Source organism: Bos mutus, chromosome 11, assembly GCF_027580195.1.
Source record: "Bos mutus isolate GX-2022 chromosome 11, NWIPB_WYAK_1.1, whole genome shotgun sequence".
Classification (NCBI taxonomy): domain Eukaryota; kingdom Metazoa; phylum Chordata; class Mammalia; order Artiodactyla; family Bovidae; genus Bos; species Bos mutus.
Window position 1 is genome coordinate 7,102,036 of NC_091627.1, and position 8,682 is coordinate 7,110,717.

At 54.3% G+C, this 8,682-nt stretch overlaps 1 long non-coding RNA gene across 1 annotated transcript; it reads right to left on the minus strand.

The window, feature by feature from the left end:
• Nucleotides 1-707: 707 nt before the first annotated feature.
• LOC138989951 (uncharacterized) lies at nt 708-7,782 on the minus strand. The gene is made up of 3 exons (XR_011466141.1): nt 5,862-7,782; nt 1,541-1,609; nt 708-1,284 (listed from the first exon to the last, which is right to left on the minus strand). It is a non-coding gene; the product is annotated as an uncharacterized lncRNA (long non-coding RNA).
• Between the last annotated feature and the right edge of the window lie 900 nt (nt 7,783-8,682).

An 8,682-nucleotide genomic window follows, 5' to 3' on the forward strand; every position in this document is an offset into this window, starting at 1 on the left:
AAAGGGGGGAGCTTGTACAAGACAGGCCTTGTGGAGCCTGGGGCACAGTGGCCCTGCTAACCCCTCCCCTTCTTCGGGTCTGAAAGCTACGGCTCGGGGCCAGGGAGTCACCCAGCTCCCAGAGAGAGGGAAGGTCTGGGTGGACAATCTGGCGGGTCCGGGGAGGGGCAGGAAGTGGGGTAAGATAGAAAAACAAGAAAACCCTTCCCTGACTCTTCTCAGAGAGGGGGGAGGGCCTCTCCGGCCGTGACTTCTGGGTTCACCCTGCGGCCAGGACACGGTGGATGGACCGGTGAAGGCAGGTGCCCCCAGGTGCCAGGACATAGCGGCGGGGGTGGGGTTCCACTCCCCAGGGGTCATTCATGGGGTCCTAACAGCTGGCTGGGAAGCAAGATCTCCCAGAAAGCCCCCATACCCTCCGCCACCAGGCTACGCTCTGAGCTCCCAGCGAAGGGGAAGGTGGGCACAGCCTTGCAGGGGCACCAACAGAGACCCCAGTACTGTGGTGCAGAGGTAGAGTACCCCCACCCCACACCCCTCCCTCCACACACCCTGAAGCTGGTGTCTCCCTGGGGAAGCTCCAACCAGGAAACGGAGGGTGGGGGTAGAAGGATAGGGAAACGCTGCTCCCGCACTTGGCACACACAACTCATGGAATCCTCACTGCACACACACCCATTTTACAGATGGACACAGGCTGAGGCTCCGGAAGGCGAAGTGACTTGCCCGAGGTCTCTCACTAGGAAGAGATGAGCGTCAGGATTCAGGCCGAGGTGTCTCAGAATTCTTTTTTTCTGTGGGGGGTCGCGGGGGGGGGCAGCAATGCACTGCACATGGGGATCCTGACCAAGGATTGAGTCTGCGCCCCCAGGAGTGGGAGCACAGAGTCTTAACCACTGGACCACCAGGAAATTCCTCCCATTTGTCACTATGTGCGAATTCTCAGGCTGAACGAACAGCCTAATTCTGCCTTCACCTCATTGGCCAGAACTGGGTCATAGGTGCCAGTATCCAATCATTTTGACCTCCATTTGTACAGCAGAACTCCAGAGCTACACGTCAGTTTGGTGGTGGTAGTTTAGTTGCTAAGTCGTGTCTGACTCTTGAGATCCCGCGGACTGTAGCCCGCCATGATCTTATTTCCTGGTCAATACAGCTGCAAAGCAAAGCAGTACCAAGTACGAATGGGACGGAGCGGTCCTTCTTTCGGCATAGAAGCTGCACAGGTTTCTCCAGCCCTGGGGTGGGGGACGTTCAGGTGAGCTCCCTCCAGAGACAGGGACTCTGAAACAGAGAGGGGAGGTGACGTCCCCAGAGTCCCACAGCAGGGTGGTTTTAGAGCTGCCCTGGAGTTTCTCCCTCCTAGCTATAGAACCTGAGACTCGGTGCTGGGATGCCAGAGTTCACAAATAAAATTGCAAGACACTCAGTGAAATCTGATTTTGAATAAACAATAAAGTTTTAAGTATGTCCCATGCAGATGTTTATAGTTAAAAATTATTTGCTATTTATCCGAAGTTCACATTTAACTCTATTTTACCTGGCAACTCTCTCTGAGGGCCTTCCTCTGAAAACAAGCTTTGAATTTGGGTGCTCTTCAAGCCAGAAACTGCAAAACAGACAGAAGCATCACTGGGGTCCCCGACACCATCAATCCCAGTCTGGCTTGATGGTGTCTGGGGTTGCAGGCTGAACTGGGCTCTCCCAACTGCCTTTGACGAACTGGGTGCTGATGACCAGTCAGTCATGGGAGCTGAGGTTCCACACAAAGACCTAGGGTGAGATGACATGAAATGAAAGCTGTGACTTTAAGAAAACTAGCTGTGCAACCTCTCAAACACCCATTCCAATTCCCTTCCTTCTGGCCTTCCTCTGTACAGAATCCAGAAAATGAAAATGCTCCATTTCTCAGCTTCCCTTACAGCTAACGGTGGACATGTGGCCCAGTTCTGGCCAATGAGGTGAAGGCAAAAGATGCAGGGGAAGATTCCCTTTCCCGAGTTACACAGCAAAGATTTCAAGGAATTCACCCTGCCCCCTTCTTCCTGCTTGGAATGTGGACGTGATGACCAGAGGTGCAGCAGCCATCTTATGACCAAGAGGAGCTCCTGAGTGCCCCATTAGGGACAGTGCCCGGTGCTCTGCTGTGTACTCAGCGCTCCAGGTCTTGCTGTGTCAGAGACCGTGTGAGATTTCCAAATGTTCTTTTTGGGGAAGAGTATCCCTTCATTTCGGAGAAGGCAATGGCACCCCACTCCAGTACTCTTGCCTGGAAAATCCCATGGACAGAGGAGCCTGGAAGGCTGCAGTCCATGGGGTCGCTGAGGGTCGGACACGACTGAGCGACTTCACTTTCACTTTTCACTTTCATGCATTGGAAAAGGAAATGGCAGCCCACTCCAGTGTTCTTGCTTGGAGAATCCCAGGGGCAGGGGAGCCTGGTGGGCTGCTGTCTATGGGGTCGCACAGAGTCGGACACGACTGAAGCGACTTAGCAGCAGCAGCAGCAGCATCCCTTCATTTTAAGATTATGTCCCTCACACCTTTTGGGTTTTATTTACAAAATTTATTTAATTGAAAGATAATTACAATACTGTGTTGATTTCTGTCATACATCAACATGGATCAGCCGTAGGTATACATATGTCCCTTCCTTCTTGAGCCTCCCTCCCACCTCTCACCCCATCCCACCCCTCTAGTTGTCACAGGGACCTTTTGGGTTTTTAAATGTAATTTATTTCAAGAACTGAAGTGAGAGTTGATGATGCAATTTTTGATGCGTGTGCTTCTTTGTTTTGTTTGTTCCCATTAACACTCTTCCCTGGAAGAATTTAAAACTGTCATTACCCCATCAGTCCCTCAAGATTTCTTTGGAAATTGTATTGGTCTCTGAAACCCAAAGGCTTTGAGAATGTGCTCGAGCATCTCTCAGCTCACACATGCACCCAGGCCCAGCTGGGAGAGAGAATGCAGGAGGAGCGGGCAGCTTCCCTTGAGAGGGCCCAGCAGCTCAGTGGGGGCGGGGGCAGACGCCCAGGGGCCACCATTCTAGATGCCTGCACTCTGGACCCCAAGGCCTGGCACGAGAATGTTCCCAGCCTGCTCTGTGCCTCCTCCTCTGCGGCCCTCTCACTGCCCCCCAACCCAGAGGCATCCCCTGAGGAGTGGGAACACCCTGTTACAGCTCCGCAGGAGGTGGGGCGCCCGGCACACCGTGTTCCAGAGGCCAGGGAGAGCGTGTTTGGCCTCAGGGCGGTGGACCGTGTGTGCACACCTGCCCCAAGGCCCAGTGGCTTGGCAAGTCCCTGTCGGGGACAGCCACACTCAGCCGGACATCCAGCTCAGCAAACCTTGAGATGGCCAGAGATAACAGGAACTCCTGGGAGACTCCAGCCTGCCCCCCTTAGCAGAGGCCCTGCAAATGGTCCAGGAGACCCTGACAGCCCACCTCTCTCTCTCTCTCACCGGGGAAAGAGCAATAGCAGAAGCAGTGGGCTGGGAAACTGCTCAGCCGGGGAGACAAAAGGCTGTGCTACCCTCAGAGCATTTGAAACCTCGCATCTCTTGCACCTCAGCCCTAATGAGAAGCAGGAAGAACTGCAGCTGGCAGGGAAGGCAGATGCTCCAAGGGGATGGCAGGGCACAGCGTTTATCCAGATAGATCTCCACTACCTGCCACCCTGGGGACCATCCTGCCCCACAGAGGCCCCCCAAAGAGCGTTTCCAAGCAACAGAGAGCAAGCAGAAGTCCGGGGCTGTGTTTGGGGCTCACTCTTAATGGTGCAGATGGGAGGGCACAGGAGAATCAGACCACGCACGGGAAATGGCACGGGTGCAATGGTGCTTGTGCCCACGGTCCCAGGAGGTCTGGGCTGTGACAGCCACAAAGATTTGGCACACCCTATTCCAACCTCCAGATGTGAAAACACACACCTGGGGGACAGCAGAGGGGCACGTGGTCCTCTTCCTAGGGATGCGGCCAGCCTCCATCAACTACAAGGACATCCAGCCTCATACTCCTCACACCCCAGCTCCAGGCCCAGCCTGTGTTTAACAAAGCAGTGAAGAGTGCCCAATAAGCGTCTGGCTGGGCATAGGTGGCTCAGTGGTAAAGAACACACCTACCAATGCAGGAGACGCAGAGACATGGGTTCGACCCCTGAGTCGGGAAGATCCCCTGGAGGAGGGCATGGCAACCCACTCCTGTATTCTTGCCTGGAGAATCCCCATGGTCAGAGGAGCCTGGCGGGCTACAGTCCTTGGGGTTGCAAAGAGTCGGACACGACTGAGTGACAGAGCACGCACGCGTGCACGGCATCAGACGCTGTCGAGTTCAAAGCCTGACTGAGCTGAAAACGTCCTGACTGGGTGACCTTGAGCGCATAGCTTGCCCTCTCTGAGCCTCAGTTTCCTTTCTGTGAAGGGGAAGATGATGTCCACTTCCAGCAACTACCGTGAGAGTTCATGTCTGTGTTGATAACAGGCTCTAGACCACTGGTTAGAAAAATGGCCTGATTCCTTCCAGAATTTTCCACTGTTGCTATGCTCACAGGGCTCCTGGGAGACGCCTCCAGATCTCTTACCATTCAGAGAAGCATGGGCTCCACTTGCATGAAGGAGGATTTATCTTATTTTTAACGAAGTTGAGGCCACTTTGCAATCAGAGCCCTCGTGGTTGGAGTGCAGAAGATCCTAGGAAGGGGTATTAATCAAGGCGCCTTAAGGACATGCAAATCAGGAGAAAGCTCAAGTGATTAAGGGGGTGATGGGGCCTGGGGTCCAGCCTTTATCCCCATCTGAGATGAGAGAACCAGAGGCCCAGCTGGAGGCAGCGGCCAAGGGGCCTCAGGGGACCAGGGACAGAACACTGTCAGCCAGTGGACATAGAGGGAGAGACAGCCACGCAGAGGCAGCTGAACAACCCTGATGGTGGAGCCGATGTGGCGCCCCTGCCAGCTACCCGCTTCCCCTGCAGCTGCAGAGCAAGGGGCTGCCTGGCAGGGCCCTTTGCCCAGACTGGATGGGCTGCTCTTCAATGATCAGAGAACGGCCCTGTGGGAGTGACGGGCCCAGGGCAGGGCACATGGCTTTTGGAAATCTGGCAACCTCTCCCGTGTGATGGATGCACCCACGCCGTGTAGACCTGAGAGCTCCACATCTCCATGGGATTCTCCATGGAGAATGGATTCATCTCCCCGGCAAGAATACTGAAGTGGGTTGCCATGCCCTCCTCCAGGGGATTTTTCGACCTAGGGATAGAACCCGTGTCTCACGTCTCCTGCATTGGCAGGCAGGTTCTTTACTACTAGCGCCACCTAGGAAGCCATCCGCACGTGTGGATGTGACCTAAGATCACAGGGGGGTGTGTGCGCAAGGAGGCCATCTTGGAGATGGACACATTCATGAAAAGCTGGACTCAAAGAATGGCCGACAAGGGGGTTGTCTGAGCTGGTCACGTGTTTTCAGACTTCCTTGTCTCCCTGTAAAACAAGGACTGAGGTGTGGGAAGATGCTACAACACATTGTTTAGTGACAGGGAAAAAATGTAGGTTGTAAAACACCGGCTGGTAAAGACCACCTTTGGAAAAAAAAAAGAGATATCTAGAATAATCTGGAAGGAAGGGGAGTCACAGAAACATCCACAGTAGTTACTGTGGAGAGGGTAGTTTTCAGATTATTATTACTTTCTTCTTTTGTATTAATTTTTTTATGGTGATGAGCATGTATTACATGAATAATAAATAAAGCTAGTTTCTCTTCTCTTCGTACGAAAACCGCTCTGATGCTTGACTTCACCTCTTCTCCCCAATCCCTTTACAATGAAATAAAAGATTCAACTGGACCTTGAGAGTGATACCCACCCAGCCCCTTTGGGCATCAGATCAGTGAGCCTTCTTCCTAGCACAAAGCAGCTAACCACCAGGCAGGCCAGAACTGGAGTTATTGTTGACTCTAATCTTCTTTGGATGATGCAGGGGAGAAAAAGGAACATACAAATATCAAATCATTAGGTTGTACACCTGAAACTAACATGCCATGTGTCAATTACAACAAAAAAAAAAAAAAGGAAGACAGGGCAATCATTCCATACAGGGCATAGATAACATCTTGTGTGAGTCCAAAGCCTTTCTCCTAAACTGCTTGACCAGTGGGGTGCCGGGACTGAGTTGTCCTTTTAGAGTAGCAATATTGCGCATGCAGTACAGCTTAGCTGACACCCCAGCAGGGCCAGGGCAGCCCCCACAGTCAAGTACATGAATGTCTCTGCAATGAAATGTATAAATGTTCACATCGAGGGGAATAAATAAAGCTATAAATAGTCTCCTGTTGGTTGAGGTCAGATTTTTGCTTCCTAATGAATTTGCCACCATCTTACAAAAGAATTTTGGGTTTTCAGACCTTTGGTTAATTTCAAAATTCCAGATAAGGGGTGGGGGTCAGGTCAGAATCGGCCTGGGGTGCTCTGGTTTGGCTATTTCCCTGCAGGGCTCCTTCCCCAGCAGCAGGGCTAGATGCCTGCCCAGTCCCTCGGGAACCCCACTTGGTTTAATGCTCTGGGGTCGCCATCTCCCAACTCTCAGTACTTTTTGGACAAGGGACCCCTATTCTCCTTTTGCACAAAACCCCACAAATCACATGGCTAGCCCTTTCTGTGTCAAGGCAGTCACTTAGTAAGTCCTCGCTGAATGAATGAATGAGATGCTGTCCCTGTCCTGCCCGCTCTGCCCCGCCCTGATATTCCATCAGCGTGGAGAACGGAGAATTTATGCTCATCAAGTCCTGAGTGGCCCACTCACCAGAGCCAGAGGGCGCCCAGACCCTCATTTAGAATCTCGGGGGGAGGCACTTGAGTTTCTAACGTGCCCTGAATGGTTCAGACCCACATGACACTGCGAACGAACCGTGTGTGGTCTTCTGGAGGGCAACCTTGCTCTCTCTCCCTCCTTGGCTGGCTGTGTGATCTTGGGCAGGTTGCCAGACCTCTCTGAACTTCCTAAAATGGGCAAAGGGTTAACTCTTACTCTTGAGCCCTACCAGCCAACTGTCTGGGAACAAGCCCCTTTCTGCCAGTTATGGGGAGCTCCTGGGGAGGGGCAGGAAGTCTAAACTGCAAGTCTGCCCCGTTTGCCGTGGACCCCGGCACCCAGCCTGTTTGGGGGTGGGCAGGTGGAGGGCTCAGGAAACATGTCCCGTGTGTGTGCATGGGAAAGCAAGCTGGTCCCCCTCTCACAGGGCTGCGTGAGGGTGGGGGAGGGTGTGCAGAAGGCATACAGAAGGTGCCCCATAAGTGGAGCTGTCTTTCTTGGTCTCACAGCCTCCTCCTGGGGCTGTGGCAGCAGGTGAGCCCTGCCACGGGTGGAGGCCTGCAGGCTGGAGGAGAGGAAGGCAGGAGGCAAGGAAGGCAGGGGCTGGGAGGATCGAGTCCAGGCACGTCCTGATACCAATTAAGGCCGGCCTGGCGCAGGGGGGCCGCAGTCGGCATTTATCAGCCTGCCAGGGAGGGGCTGGCAAGCTGTCCTCCGGCTGACGGATTAGACAGCGGACAATTAGGTTTCAGGCAGGCTGTCTCTCTCTCTCTCTCTCTCTCACACACACACACACACACACACATCCCTTCCTCCATCAGTCTGTAAGGCCCGGTGACAGAGCCCAGCTGGGTCCCAGCCCAGCCCCCAGTCGGACACAGAGCACCCACCGCGAGGAGGGGAGGAACGCCCCCTCAAAGAGAATACGCGGGAGCCGGGGACGCAACCCGACAGCCACAAGGACCACAGCTCAAGACCCCACAGTCTCCACCCCCAGCCCCAGCCTTCCCTTCCCACCGGATCGGGAGTGGGATACCCTCCAGAGCTCAGCACACAGAACCCCACAGCCGTGATGGGTGCTTTTTAGAGCCGAGTGGGGAGGGGTGAGCCTGAGCCTCCTGGGGACCCCTTCCTTCCCCAGAAATAGCCTCTCCGCTTCTCCAGTCAGAACCTCTGATCACTAGGTCCCAGTGGAAGGAACGTGTGGGCCAGGAAGGGGACTCTGAAGGACTCTGGGAACCGGAGGAAAAGCCTTCAAGATTCTAGACCGTGCCACACTGCAGACTCTTGGGATGAGTTAGGAACACTAGAGGGGAAGAGGATGGCTTGAATTTTCCTTTGGTTAAGGCAGGATCTGGTGGGACTGTCGGGCAGCTCTGACCCACGGCGGCAGGCCCTGACCTCTCCCCTGGGTCTTGGACGCGGTGCCCGACCCCCGCCTCCACGCCCCACACCAACCCCTGTAGAACCTTCCCTCGACAAGCTCTAAGCTAAGCTTATCACCATGTCGGCGAACGGGCAACGTAGTCACTCCAGAAATCTGGTCCAGAAATCTGGGTTCAGCTTCATCTCCCCACACCCCTTCCCCTCCACAGCTGGAACATCAAGCCCCATTCCTTTACCTCCTGGAGAGCTTTCGCATCTGCCTTCCCCTCTCAGTCCCCAGGGAACCACCTTGCCTGGAGACTGCCCTAAGTCTCTGGCTTCTGTTCTTTCCTCTAACTCCATTCTGCTCTCCGCCATCCAGGAGTCAGCTCGAATGCCCTCTGACCCCGCCCCCGGCCCCCTGCTTCAGTTCTCCCGGGTCCCGGCACCTCTGGGAGAGAGGCCAGCTCCTAGATGTAGCCTCTGGCCAGGTCTCTCGCCTCTCTTCTCT